The 15638-nt window shown below is 45.5% G+C and overlaps 1 protein-coding gene and 1 pseudogene across 6 annotated transcripts in view; one reads left to right on the forward strand and one right to left on the reverse strand.

The window, feature by feature from the left end:
- Window positions 1-15638, reverse strand: part of LOC309862014 (uncharacterized protein) — a 368153-nt gene that overhangs the window by 222364 nt on the left and 130151 nt on the right. The gene's annotated exons all lie outside the window — the stretch shown is intronic.
- Window positions 2520-3256, forward strand: LOC309860936 (F-box only protein 27 pseudogene; annotated as a pseudogene). The gene has a single exon. The product of its transcript is annotated as an F-box only protein 27 pseudogene (transcript).

Here is a 15638-nt window from a genome sequence, read left to right on the forward strand (position 1 = left end):
TCCCAAGGTCCTGGGACTTTATCCTGTGGGTGACAGGAGCCATGAACAGGAGGCAGTATGGTCAGATTAGCATCAAGAGGGACCACCCTGGCAGTCAGGTGTCATGTGGAGTGATGGAGCACAGACCTCAAGGCAGGAGACAAGGGTACCAATCAGGATGCCTTTGGCTCCCTTAAGCACAAAGCCCTGAGTCTAACTGGCTGAATTTATCAAGAGACTTATTATCCAACATAGCTGCAAGCGCTGAAATGACAGGCAGCAGATGTGGTTGATTCAGTGGCTCAAAAATGTAACCACGGACCCAGTTTCCATCCTCTCTGCCCGCTACCACTCTCTGCAGCGGGTTCTGCCTGCAGACTGCCTTTCCTCATCTTTACGGGATGGCTGTAGCCATTCCCAGAGTGATGTGTGGACACGGTGAACATCACAGACAGAAGGGAGCTGCTCCTTCTTTGGTCTCTTTCTTAGCAAGGAAAACTCTTCCAGAAGATTCCCAGAAAACACTGCCTCACATCCCACTAGCCCAGATTGGATCACAAGCCCATTTCAAAACCAATCACCATCAAGGGAACAAGATTACATGTTTGGCTCAGAATAAGAATTTATACACAGAGGGAATGAACTCTGATGAATCATCACTTAAAACACTTGGGAGCCTACAGGTCTGGGTAAAAGATGCTAGAAGCCTAAACTAAGATAATGGTGGCAAAGAATGAAGAGATGAGAACAGATTCAGGATTTATTTAGGAAGTTATGTTGGTACAATCTGGTGATGGACTGAAGGTGAAGAAAGAAGAGGGTTTGCAAAGGACACCCTCCGTAATTCCAGCTTGGATGAATGGGGTCCGGAAGTGCCATTAACTGAGGTAAGGCACCCACAAGGAGAGCAGAGGAGGGTTTGGGGGAAACAGTGGTTTGGGGCATATTCAAGTGGAAGTGCCTGTAGGCTTCAGAATAAAGGTGCTGGGCCGTGAGCGGAATACAGGACTCAAACTGTTATCCCGCACAGGTGGTCTATACTCAGCCATGGTTCTCAAACAGGCTTTCGTCTCTACAGACATTTTTGAACCAATATTTAATCACTGAGAGATTCCAAATAGGATTATGTATTTCTGGTTTCTCTGGAATATCTGGAAAAATCTGGCAATACTGGTCCTGAACTGCTGCTGCCTGTCAGCAGTCGGTGGAGGCCAGTAGCAGCCATACTCTTTTTTTTTTTAATAAAGTCTTTTTTGTTTTTAAGATTTTATTTATTTATTTGACAGAGATCACAAGTAGGCAGAGAGGCAGGCAGAAAGAGAGAAGAAGCAGGCTCCCCGTTGAGCAGAAAAGCCCGATGTGGGGCTTGATCCCAGGACCCCAGGATCATGACCTGAGTCGAAGGCAGAGGCTTTAACCCACTGAGCCACCCCGGCGCCCCGCAGCCATACTCTTTAGCTAGAGTAAGAGGTTCTCTGGCCCACCACACTCACCCACTATCTCTCTGCGTTTAGCTGCTTGGCCCTGAAGCCATTTCCAGCCAACACCCTCCTCACCATCTTGGGAAAGAGCCTGAACTGCAGAAACACAGCTGGTAGTAAACGGTATTTAGATGGTGGTCAAACACCTCACTGTGAATGCAAACACCCAAAGAGAAGGTGGAATGAAGAAGATCAAGGAGGTCATCCTGGAGCCATCAGTGTTTTAGAAACAGAGGAAGAGAAATTCACACTGGAGAGAAAAACAAAGAAACTGGAGCAGAGCAAGTAAGCATGAAGGCTCAAGAGCTAAGAGAGGAGAGCTAAGTCAGAGGGAGGGCTCTCCTGTGCCACATGCAATAGGACATCCAACGGAAAGAAGGCTCCCAAGGAGATGTGACATTGAGGAAGGAAGTCATGGGTGGCCCAGGAGCCTAGCTGTGTGGCATGGTGAGGGACGAGGCACTCAGCAGTGGGGTGGGTGGAAGATGAAAGTGAGTGGATACAGTGTGCATTGGCTGCTTGGGTGAGAAAGGAGGAGTAAAGCTGGATGAAACTAGGGAGGCTATGGGGTCAAGGCATGGTCCCTCGGTAGGATCAGAGAAACTTGGATATTGTAAAGCTAAAAGGAAGCATGAGGTGAAGGCTGTAGAAATCTAACAGAGGGATGAACAATAGAACCAAGTCCAAAAGAAGGTGGTGGGGCAGGGGGACAAAAAGGTGAGACGTGGGTAGCTAGCTGGATTCACTGCAAAGACAAGAGGCCTCCAAGGCTAGAGGACTGGAGGTGATGATAAATCGGGAGGCAGATGGGTGTGTTCAATAATTTGAGAGCTGGTTCACCTGGACCACTCAGTTGCCGAGCTTCTGACTCTTGGTTTTGGCTCAGGTCATAATCAGCCACCCCACCCTCAGCCTGGAGTCTGCCTGAGATCCTCTCCCTCCGCTCCACCGCCACCACCCCCACCCCCGCATGCACATTCTCTCATGCTCAAATTAATTAATTAAATATTAACAACAACAACAAAAAGAAATTGGAGAGCTAAGTCCTAGCTGAGCCTGATGCTGGCAGGAGGTACAGGGGGTGCATGGCAGTTGGGGGTAACCATCGGTGCCTCGGCCTTCAGGGATGAACCTGCCCAGGGCCCCCAACCAGAACCCAAACCCAAGGAGGTGCTAGACCTGAGCCAACCACCACCCCAGCTATTCCTGGCAGTGCTGAGCCACATACCCAAACCCCCCGCCCGCCCCCCCGCACACTGCTGGGATGCTGTTGCCAGAGATGCGGGAGCTGGCATGCCCTGGTGGACAGCCAGGCCCTGTGGCTGCTCATCCTGGCCTAGGACCACGGTGCTCTGCCACTGCTGGACCATAGCTGCCTGTACCCCGCCCCTCCACACCCCCACTGGGGCGGGGCCCTGCCTCCTGGGCCACTTCTGTGAGCAAGCGCAGACGGATCGATGCAACCTCACTTGTAATGCCTGCAGCCAAGAAAGCCTCTGGAAACGGATCGTGTAGCATGGTGGGGATGGCTGGGTGGTGGAGGTGAACAAGTCAACAGTGCCCGGAGCTCCCTGCTTTGTGTCTTTCTTCAGCAGATGTGGCGAGAAACAGCTCTTAGACTTGGAGGAGCAGGGTGTATGGCCAGAACTGGTAGATGGTGACAACTGAGATTTGTCAACCAGAGGGTCCTGGCTAAATTCTCTGCTCGGCCTGATCCCATCCACCAGTGGAACAACAATGTCTGCTTTCTGGTCACTCACGTGTTCTCCAACATCAAGATGGGCCAGGCGCTTTGAGTCTTTCAACAGTGTGGCCAGGACACTCAGGTCCAGGTTTGTTGCTATGGACCCCATGAGGTCAACTCCAGGGTGATGGTGCAAGCCTTAGTCAAGGGCTGTCCCTGCAAAACAACCTAACTGGGACCTTCCAGCACCTGGGATCCTTGGCCAGGACTTCTCATTAACCAAGGGCATGTCCTTCCCTGACATCCTGGGTACTCCAGAGTCCATTCCAGGGTTCTGCTGGGCACCGTCTTCAGCTTCTGGAAACTACAAGAAAGTTCTCCTATCAGATCTGCCTACTGCTGTTGAAGGCCAATTCTTCCCCTGTTGGGGGTGTAGAGAGGCAACATGTGAGCATGGAGGAATGCTGGTCCTGGAGAGAGCTTCTTGCCCTCCTCACTAGGCCCTCTGATTCAGCCCCAGTCCCCTCTGGCCTTGTCTCCTTGTATGCCTGCTTCAAGGGCTTTCTCAGTCCCTTTTGAGAAGGACTCTCACCTCTGAACTAGAATCTCATCCTTAGGGCTGAGATAATCCCAGCCACCTTGGGTGACAAACTTAACCTCCTAGAGCTTCAAGACTGGACCAGGTCTCGCAGCTGAAAGTCAACTTACTCAAAAAAAAAAAAAAAAAAAAAAATGTCTACAGATACTCAAGGACTCCTGTAATCACATGGTATAGAAAATTATTTTTTTATTTTGAAATTTTTCACAAACATTGAGAGAATGACGACACGTAATATATTTATTATTTTGCCAGAAAGAAAAGAAATTTGAGAACTACTAATTGTCCTATCACAAGGGAGGCCTTAGTAACCCTTCAAGGTGCCAGTCCTTTTCCATTTGGTATGAAGGATGGGATAGGATGGGAAGAGTAGAGAGGACTATCTCCCTGGCAGCAAAGGTAGAAGACAGAGCTCATTTTCAAGCCCTGGGAAGCTGAGTTCCTATTGGCAGAGAGAAAAAGTCACACCCTGGATAATCATTCTTCTAGAGGAAGGCAGAGGCAGCAGCTCCAAGGAGAGAGGGGAAGGATCATAGCCACACATGCCTTGAGGGCTTGTGACATCCAGAGCCTCTGGGTCAACTCTGGTGTGCCACCGGGTTTGGATGAATGTTTGTCCCCTCCCTTATGCTTAACTCAAACAGAAGTGCCTGAGTAACCAAGAGGGCAGGAAAGATAACTCCACTCATGTCGGTGTGTCCACCAGTGACTGTAACATCAATCCCTCTGAAGCAAATGAGCACAAGGTGTTGGTCAGATGTTACAGTAGGCTTTGGCTCTACCCCTATCCAAGGCCCTAAGGCTTCCTTCCCGGAGGTGTGCGCCAAAACAATTTTGGTAACAAGAAAGCATTCTGCGGTATTTTTCTGAGGAAACGTTCTATCCTGGGGAGTCAGAGAGATTCCCAGGCAATGGATTCCAATGGCAGCCCACTGTTGAGATCCAGGCTGTCACTGAGACCAATGATACCCTTCCTGGTTTGGGGCTACAGGGTCTCCAGGGATGTCTGAGGTCCCAGACCTGGGGCTGGGCACTGTGGCCCATGTTCCATTTCCCAGAGTGAAAGCTCTGAGGAACACAGAGAGTTTGCCACAACTTACCCTTGACATCCAAACCCAGGTAAGACCTCCCAATTCAGTGACTTTTATCCTAACTTGTGGGTCAACAGAGACAGAGGTGAGGGGTGACACCTAGTAGCATCAGTGAACAATCCCAGCACTCCAGTAGTCAACAGTCTTCCCTTTCTTTTCCCCACCACATTTTAATAAAATTTCCCAAGCATAATTATTTTGTTGTCTGTCTTCTGTTTCTTATTTATTTTTATGGTGAGTTGCTATGAGACAAAAACAAACAAACAAACAGAAAGCACTTCAAAAAAAAACTCATGAGGGGCACCTGGGTGGCTCAGTGGTTTAAAGCCTCTGCCTTCGGCTCAGGTCATGATCCCAGAGTCCTGGGATCAAGCCCCACATTGGGCTCTTTGCTCAGTAGGGAGCCTGCTTTCTTTCTCTCTCCCTGCCTGCCTCTCTGCCTACTTGTTATCTCTATCAAATAAATAAATAAAAATCTTAAAAAAAAAAAAAAACTCATGAGAAAGATGCCTGGACAGGTCATTAACTTGACATTAGGAATCCTGAGAAGAACTAAAATTAAGCTGACATAAAAATCTCACATCTTAAAAGTGCTCTCTGATCTTAAAGATAATAATATTCTGGTTACAGCCCTTCCATGGGAGAAAGACAATATTCTTTAATTCCTTCTGCAAAGTGGGGGCATTAAAATAGACCCAGGGTTGCAAGAGGTAGGCATGCTAGCATCATTTCTCCAGTTTTGAATGATGTACTTCAACTCACCGGGCATGTCCCCAGAGGGGACGGAAAATATCTTTCAAGAACAGGCTGAACACCCATCTGTCAGAAACAATTTTTGGGTACTGAGGTATAGAGAAGGAGCAGAGAACACATCATCCCTTGGGGTTCCTGCCTGTGCAGAACAGTTCTGCCTCTGTTCGATGCATGTCCTCATTATCTTTGATCACCGGCCCCTGCTCCACAAGCATGGGGCCACCCACCTGCTAGGCTGGGGACACAACAGTCCAGGTCCTCAAGAAGCTCCCTTTGTCCTGGCAGAGCCAGACACCCAGACAATTACAGGACAATAGCCCACTGTGAGAAGAACATTGATGAGAACCCAAACCAAACACGACTCTTCATTATACATCAGTGGGAAGAGAGGGCACCATTGAGAGCTGACCTCCTGTAACACCAGGGCACTGGGGGCTCATTTCCCATGAAACACAAGAGCCCTCTGGGGCAGGTGACTTTATCTCCATATTCTGAGTGACACCCAAGGTCACCAAGAGAGTGAGGGACAGAGCTGGGATTAGAATCCCGGCTGCTCCAATTTCATGCTTTTTTATCGAGCAATACTTCTAGTAGCATTTTTTAATTGACTCCCTGAACTGAATGTTACTACTGGTACTTCTCTCATGGCCTGGAAGGATGGCTATTTGTGTACTCATCCATTGTACAGGACTGCCAATTTCAAAGATACAAAGAGCATCTCATTATGTGTTTTGTGTGTGTATAATTTTTAAGATATGGTGTGTCTCTCGGATGAGCGGACAATGGGCAGACATCTGAACAAAATGAGAGCAATCCCTGAGGATGATGGAGGACAGAAGATTGGAAAGGGGGACATTTCAGGCAGAGGACACAGCAAATGCAAAAGCTGTCCATCAAGGGCTGAGTTTGAGAAATAAAACCTCTATCTTACCCCTCCTCTATCACTCTGTTCCCTGCCTCTGCTTTATTTTTCTTCAAGGCACTCTTCACTACTTGACACTACATTTCTGGGCTTATTTGCTTACCGTTTATCCCTCATCTACACTATGAATTTTGTGAGGACATGGGACTTTGTTTTCACTGATCCTCAGAGTCTAGAAGAGATCTGCATAACAGAGGAAACTCCATCCATATTTGTTTAGAAACATATAAATAAATGTATAAAGCATCATATGTATTTTTTTAAGATGTTATTTATTTGACAGAGATTGCAAGTAGACAGAGAGGCAGGCAGAGAGAGAGGGAAGCAGGCTCCCCAACGAGCAGAGAGCCCGAAGTGGGGCTCGATCCCAGCACCCTGGGATCATGAGCTGAGCCGAAGGCAAAGGCTTTAACCCACTGAGCCACCCAGGTGCCCCACATCATATGTATTTTTAAGCCTTACTTTTATGAAAGTACTTACCATGCACAATCTCTGAACTAAGCACTTTACATAGATCTACTTCATTTACTTCTTTCCAATGGGGGAATGAGATCTCTTGGCGGAAAGATAATAAATGGTATTGGACAAAACTGGACAGCTACATGCAAAAGAATGAAAGTGGACCAACTTCTTCCATTGTGTACAAAAATAAACTCAAAATCGATTATAAACCTATACATGAGACCTAAAACCATAAAACTCCTAAAAGAAAGCCTAGGCACTAATCTCTTTGATATCAGCCTTAGCAACATATTTACGGATGTGTCTCCTCAGGCAAGAGAAACAAAAACAAAAATAAACTATTAGGACTACAGCAAAATAAAAAGGTTTTCCATAATGAAGCAAACCATAAACAAAACGAAAAGTTGACCTAATGAACAGGAGAAGGTATGTGCAGATGACATATCCAATAAAGGGTTAGAATCCAAAATATATAAAGACCTCAACCCAGCACCAAAAACACAAATAATCTGATTTAAAAACAAGCAGGGGACCTGAACAGACATTTTTTTCAAAGAAGACATACAAATAATCAACGGATAAGTGAAAAGACCCTTAACATCACTCATCATCAGAGAAATGCAAATCAAAACCTCAATGAGATATCACCTTGCACCTGTCACAATGTCTAGTAACAAAAAGACAAAAAATGACAGGTGTTGGTAAGGATGTGGAGAAAAGGGAACCTTGTACACTGTTGGTGGGAATGTAAACTGATACAAACATAGTGAAAAACAGTATGGAAGTTCCCCTAAAAATTAAAATAAAAATGTCATAGAATTCAGTAACTCCACTACTGAGTATGTACTCAAAGAAAATGAAAATGTTAATTCAAAAAGATATATGTACCCCTATGCTTATTTTTAGTATTATTTACAGTAGCCAAGGTACAGAAACAACACAGGACTCCACTGAGAGACAAAAGTTGTGGTATATGTGTGTGTAATATATATGTATACACATGTGTGTGTGCACATACACACGTGTATGCAAACAATGGAATTATCATTCAGCCATAAAAAAAGAATGAGATCTTGTCATTTGTGACAACGTGGATGAACTTACAGGTATTACGTCAAGGGAAATAAGTCAGACAGAGAAAATCAAATACCAGATGATTTCACTTACATGTGGAATCTCAAAAAAAAAAAAAAAAAAACCACAACAAATGAATTAAAAGACAAAAAACAGCAACAGACTTATAAATATGGAGAACCAACTGATGGTTGCCAGAGGGAAGGGATGAGGGAGATGAATGAAACAGGTGAAGGGGATTAAGAAGTACAAACTTCCAGTTATAAAATAAGTCATCTTATAAATAATTATAAGTATTTTTAAGTATATTATATATATCTTATATATAAGTATATATATACATATAAATAAGTAATCTTATAAATACTTATAAAATAAGTAATTTCATCTCTTCACAGACAGGAAAAGTATAGCAGAGGGAATACAGTCAGTAACATTGAAATAATGATGTATGGTGACAAACAGTAAATATATGTATTACAGTAAGTATTGTGTAATGTACAGAATTGTTGAATAACTCTACTATGCACCTGAAACCAATATAACATTGCATGTCAGCTATACTTAGACAATAAAAGTTTTTAAAAAATGAATAGTATCATACTATATATTCTTTTTTGCACCTTTTTCCCCTTAACAATGTATCATCAAGCACATTCTTATAGGATTAAATATTCTCTTACACTATTAAAAAAAAAAAGCCCATGCCTTTTAACCAAAACATTCTAATCTGGGAGTGTCTGGCTGGCTCAGTTGGTGGAGCATGAGACTCCTGATGTGGAGGTTCTGAGTTCAGGCCCCATGATGTGTGTACAGATTACTTAAAAATAGTATCTTTAAAACAAAACAACATGGGGCGCCTGGGTGGCTCAGTGGTTTGGGCTGCTGCCTTTGGCTCGGGTCATGATCTCAGGGTCCTGGGATCGAGCCCCGCATCGGGCTCCCTGCTCCGCAGGAAGCCTGCTTCCCTCTCTCACTCTCTCTGCCTGCCTCTCTGCCTACTTGTGATCTCCGTCTTTCAAATAAATAAATAAAATCTTTAAAAAAAAAAAAACCAACATTATTCTATTCTTGCTAAGCCTACAGTGGCCATGAGAAGCCCTCAAAAAATATTGACTGGATTAAATTAAATATATTCAGCGCAGAGAAGGGGCAAGCTCCAAGACAATATAATGTGGAATTTGGAGGGCAAGTTAGAAGATGCTCATCCTGGTTTGGAAGCTAAAAAGAACTGCCATAAAAGATACAAAGTTAGGGGCGCCTGGGTGGTTCAGTGGTTAAGCTGCTGCCTTCGGCTCAGGTCATGATCTCGGGGTCCTGGGATCGAGCCCCACATCGGGCTCTCTGCTCAGCAGGGAGCCTGCTTCCTCCTCTCTCTCTGCCTGCCTCTCTGCCTACTTGTGATCTTTGTCTGTCAAATAAATAAATAAAATCTTAAAAAAAAAAAAAAGATACAAAGTTAGTTGAATGTGCACATTTTCTCCCAGAAATTGACCCACATAAGAAATGATGTCAAGGGTGGGGCTCACATAACAATGGCACTTCCTAATGCCACCGCACGACACTGTCAGGTCTGTGAGGAGGAGGAGTTGAGATGACAAGTTTTTGGTGACCCAAAGGAAATGCTGAAGAGTGGGAATTGGATGAGGAGACCCTGCCAGGGTTGGCTAGAGGCCCTGCATGTGGTGCACTGGAGAATTCTGTTCTGTTGAAAGGCAAATCCCAAAGACAAAACTCAAAAGGTCATCCAGAAGGGGTTAGGAGAAGCATCCCACAAAGACTTATTAAGCACTTCTGATGAACCACTTTGATGTCATGCTGGCTAGGACAAATCCAGATCCTAGATACTGAGAAGGTGATACCCCAAATCAGCACCACAGATGTTTTCAGAGGATTCTCCACCCTTCTGGCTGTGGGACTAAGTTAGCACTCAGGTGAGGAGGTAGACCTGCCACTAGTAGGTGACCTCTGAGCTTCCACAGTCCCAGACTGAAATGGTGAAGATGGCTCCTCAGGCAGGAAGTGTGGGAGTGAGCCTCCAGGTTCAGATGCCGCCGAGCAGCAGCAGCACCACACCCAGCTCTGCCTTCTCTGCCTCTCTCCAATGGGGATCATGAGGAGTCCTCTGCCTCACAGAGGTGAGACACTCAGGTGAGAGAGAGAGACTGGCTCTATGAACACATTCACTGAGCCAGGAGTTTCTGTTATCGCTAAGTAACACATCCATCACCACAAGGAAACGGACACTTGTCCCCATTTCTCTTACACTTACCTTAAAGTATTTATTCCCCCTTTTCTTCTCCTATAAGCACAGCTTGGGTTTTCCAACATCAAACCGCCTTTCCCTACTCACAAACCTAAATACAGATTGAAACTAAAAGCATTGAGGCCTTCATGTCTGTATTCTGTTCCCTTCTCTGAGATCATAAGGGAGACCTTGGGACGCCCTGCGGTCTCCTGACTTCCGAGAACCCTCACAGGTGCCATCTCGTGGGACTCTCCCAACGATGCCTAAAGGCAGGCTGGCAAGTGGTTACTCCTCATTTTAAAGAGGAGGCCACCAAATAAATAAAAAGAAATAATAAAAAATAAACAAGAGGCCACAGTGTCCAGTAGGCTATACAAGTGGCCCGAGTTGCAGAGTCCCCATGCTAGTGAAGAGGGAGCTGGACTTGAGCCCAAGCCAGTTGACCTCATGCCTAGAGTCCTTTCCATAAACGTCATGACCACAGGTGCTATAAGCTATCCTGGCCCTCTTGGCACCCTCTAGACACTAAAAGAGCCAGTAGATTAAGTCAATACCAGAGTATTCACAAGCAAGGGTTTAAACTCTGGCTCTCCTCAGTTACTTATACAGGTGACTTCAACTTTCTCAGTCATAAAATAGGTAGGTTAGAAAAACATACATGGCACAACAATGAGGATTTTAGAAATTCCTAATATGTAGTGTTTTAAAATAGCTGACATTCATAGCAACTGGCCATGCTCCAGGCTCATTCTTCCAGGAGGCAACACGAGTCGGGCATCTCAAGCTGAGCATCTCACCCCCAGATGCAGAGTGAGGAACTTGGCTTTGTTGGCTCTTTCAGAATGGATCAGGCTCAAGGCACATCTGCCCTCTGAGCCTCCCACCACCACCCACCATCCACACTGCTGCTCAAAATGGCCTTAGCAGGCCTTCTAGCTATCCGGCTGTGTCAGTCATTCATCCTTCCAGACCCTCAGCCCTTCCACTACTCTAACTGCAAACACACTTCCTCATGCTGTGCTTCAGATCAGGCAAACAGGAGACAGAGCAAACACTTAAGAGTCCTCAACATCAAGGGGCATCAAGGTGCGGGGAGCATGACACCTTCTGGCTCAGGTATGGAGAAGTAAGTGCCCCGCCTAGCTCCTCCCTCCCCCCAAAACCAGCAGCAGCTACCCACACCTCACTGGAACTGCAAGCAAAATGTGGGCTCTGAGGCTCCTGGCTTCTTTTAGGAAGAAACCTCCACTTGCCCAGCAGTTTGGCCTGCCAAGGCACCAAGGCTAGGCTGCCCTCCTCCTTCCTCTGAAGCATTTTAAGATAAAATGCATTTCATCAATCTAGCACACTGCCCCTCAGATTCTTCCTCTGAGCCATTTCAACCTGCCATGGTTCGCTTACATCAAGTGATGCAAGAGGAGCCCCCTAAGAGAGGACTCACACACTGGCCAAAGGGGGCTGCTACAGAAACAGGTATTTCCAATGACTGCTTCCTTAGCTCAGAAAAAGATATCACTCTGTCTCTCATGACAGGAATAGCTGGAAGTCCTCCCTGATTCTTTTTTTCCTCAACCCCTATATTCACCCCAGGTCTACCTCCCAAGTACATCTCAAACCTGTCTACCTCTTTCCATCTCCACTGCCTCTTCTCTGAACTACTGTCAAGCTATTGTCAACACTACCCTACACTCCTGAGAAGCCTCCTAACTGGTCTACCCACTTCCCCTCTTGAATTCTGGCACAATGTTGGTTACCCTCCAGATTCATTCTCCTCTTCTTGGGGAGCTGGAATATGGCAATCCATTCAGAGACTTCATATTCCAGACACCCCCCCCCCACACACACACACACTCACATCTTCCCGTCCAGCGCACACACACTCGGGCAGCTACATTGACTACATGGCCATTTGCTTACTAGCAAAATGTGAATGGAAATGATGTACACAAATTTCCATATCATGTGTTGCAAAGTAAATGACAGCCCAGGACTTCCTCTCTTACTCCCTTTCTGTGGGCTAAAATGTGGATAAGGAGCTGAGCCAGCTCTGACCTTATAGATGAACACAGCAACCCAAGGGAAGGTGAAGTGGAGAGAAGGATCCTCAGTCCCAGAATGATCTTGTGGAATAGAGTCACCTCTGTGGCTGGATCACTGTGGCCAGTGTGATCAGAAGAGACTGGAGTGGCAATAAGACTAGAAGTGGATAGATCAACGTCAAGGCTACTGTAGAACAGGGACTGGAACACTGATGGCTTTGACAGAGCAATGGAGATGAAGGGATGCTAGATGTATTGTGAAGGCATGATTAACTGACTTTCCTGGTAATTGGGGTATGAGAGAAAGGGAGAAGTCAGGGAGGACACCCAGGCTTCTGGCCGGAGTCCCTGCAAGGATGATACGGGTGTGAACGGATGCAGAGAAAAACTGAAGGTGGAGACTCTATGCGGGGAATGATCAGGAATTAATTTTGGACATGCCTAAGAGTAGAGGTTACCAGAGCCCGAATTCAGAGTCAAGACTACCTGGATTTGAGTCCTGACTCTGACACTTAACTGTGTCACCTTGATGGAGTTACTTAAATCCTCTGTGCTTTGGAGTTCTCATCTATAAAATGAGGACGGATAATAGCCCCAGTATCACAGAGTGTATATAAGGAGGAAATGTGTGCATTCCAGACTTTTTTGTGTGTGCTGTTTGATTATTCAAAAAGGCTCAGAACTTTGGAGATCAGGAAGAAATCTTCCCTCATCTCTATGCCTGCTTATCCCATCTCAAATAACACTAAGCCCCCAAGATTCTGAAAGTAGAGATGTGGCTGCCTGCTATGGTCTGGGGACAGCTGTAAGGAAGCTTTCAAAGCAGCTGGTATAGGCATACAACTAGAACATTTTCTTCACCTCAGTTTCCTGGCAAAACAAGGCCTACAGTTAGAAGGGAAAGGTTTTAATTACAAGGCCACCTGTCCAGCTATCTGAAGCCAACCTCAGCCTCTGGCTGGTTCCCTGTGGGCAATGGGGCATTTAGGGGGACTGTGCTTAGAGTCCCTAATGTCTTTCACATTTCGTAGTGCAGTATAATCATGGTGAAAATGAACAGATCTCAAAAACAGGCCTCAATATTGCTTCCCTCCCCCATTTGTTATCAAGGATAGACAGAGAGATTGAGGGTTTGGGAAAACGTGAGTTCCATCCTTCCCTTTCATCTGTTCAGGATGACGTGGCCTTAAAACCAAATTATCTTGGGCTCTCCAAAGCAAACTGCACCCTTCTAATTCCCCCTCAAAATGAAGATAAGTGGTTTTCTAAATTATTATTTGCCCACCGACATTTTTAGACTGACATATATATGAAAGGTAAGCGGGGCTATATTCAAGCCTGTAAAATAAAAATAAAAATTAATGGAAATTTCTAACTCTCAACATAAAGAAAGAATAGAAAAAAGAAAGGAAAGGTAACAAATCATTTTTAAAGTGCTGTTATTTAGATCACAAGTGAGTTTTTTTTTTAAGTGCCAAGAAAATTAAATTATAGATGGTCACCCAGACAGTTTGTTCGTTCTTAAAACAGTTTACTATTTCTTCCTGGGCCCATAGCTAGAGATTCTACTTCCCAACCTTCCAGATGTGCCCATGTGACTGAGTTCTGGCCAAAAGAATATGGGGAGCGGGGACAGGTGCCATTCCAGGCTGGGCCCACGACAACCTCCCACGTATCATTTGCCAACCTCATTCCCTTTCTGTGTGATCTCAGCAGCTATGTGAGGGGGAAGGAGCCACAACGTAGAAGAAACCTGGAAGCCCCAAACACTCCTTAGAGGAGAACCACCCACTGACCAGGAACAGCTGGTGAGAAACAAATTTAGACAGCAAGCCACTGAAATTTGACGTTTATCTGTTAATAGCAACTAGTGTTCCACTACTACTAAAGAGCTTTCTTATCCATCCCCTTTCAAACAGATTTACTTAGGCATCTGTAAATGCTGAGACTTCATAAGACCAAGTCCTAAAGGTTGTGAGCAAAGTCTATCGACAGACAAATAACAATCAATACAGAATACCGATGCTGACCTTCTTGCTCTCAACCTCAAGACTTCTTGAGCTGAAAAGCAATGTCTTCATCAGGAATGTTTTATTCCATAAAACACCAGACACCCAGAACACGCTGTCATTTTTTAAAGGAAGCAAATACATATAGCAAGATAAGAGATCCCAAATAAATAACAATTAGACATTAAATAACCCATCAGGTTGCCATAATGATGGGAAGAGCATCCTCTCTCCTATGACCTGTGAGCTCCCTGAGGACAAGGACTGGGTCCATCTTGCTCACGAATGCATCTCAGTTGGCCTGGCACACAAGGGCTATTCCACAAATATAGAGGATGAGAAGATGAAAGGATGAACTTGCCTCTGCTTACCTCCTTCCTCTTCCCCATACACCCACCCCCCATTCTCCATATACCAAGTACACATCGGATGCTTCACCCAGCCGTGGACCATTGCACATGGTACTCCCTTTGCCTGCAGCACACCCTTGCCTTCACTGTATCCTCTGCCTGGTCACTCCTGTCCCTCTCTCAGATCTCAGCACAAGCATCCCTCGCCCGTCTCTCTGTGCACTTGCCTTTCTATGTGATTGGGTATTTCTGCACATGATCATTTCCATAGCACCTGTATCTGAAGCTACCCCGCTTATGTGAGCATGTGTTAACGATCTCTCCCCTACAATCCCACCAGGGAGCTAGAAGAACTCATGCACAGACCTCTCTCCCCATACCCCCAGTAGCAGCATGCTGCCCGTGGAACACCCCCCCATCATCAGGGTGAATGAATAAATGACTGTGTCAGATATCATGATTCCAATTTATTTAGTTAATTTTATCCCGTCGGCCCAACCACTGGGTTATTTTTTTCTCCTTCTATTTTTACATCATGTATAATGAGATACCTGTTAGTATCAATGAGGTAAAAAACCCCAAATGAGACAGAATAATACAGAATCAAAAAAAGTAATCTACCTTTATTCTTTTGCCTTATAATAGTGCCTCCTCTGTGCAAGGCGTTATTTCAGCTACTGTTGGAAGAGTTCCCTCTCCTCAGTTTACAATTTTTCTCCAGGCTTCCTTGTATCCATGGTTCTTGCCCTGAGCAGTCTGCTGGGCTACTCTGTATTCCTGGCCTCACAGAAGAAATGAGAAAGCAGAGAGCAAAATTGAACCCAGGGCTGGGGAGCTTACCCTTTCTCTCAATCACACCACGCCCCAATCCAGCAGGCTGGATGCTTTGGCCCAACTCTTGTCTTCCACTGGCGCTGCAGTTATTTTCCTACTAATGCAGCTCTTACG

The sequence above is a fragment of the Mustela nivalis genome, assembly GCF_964662115.1.
Source record: "Mustela nivalis genome assembly, chromosome: 3".
Taxonomy (NCBI): Eukaryota; Metazoa; Chordata; class Mammalia; order Carnivora; family Mustelidae; genus Mustela; species Mustela nivalis.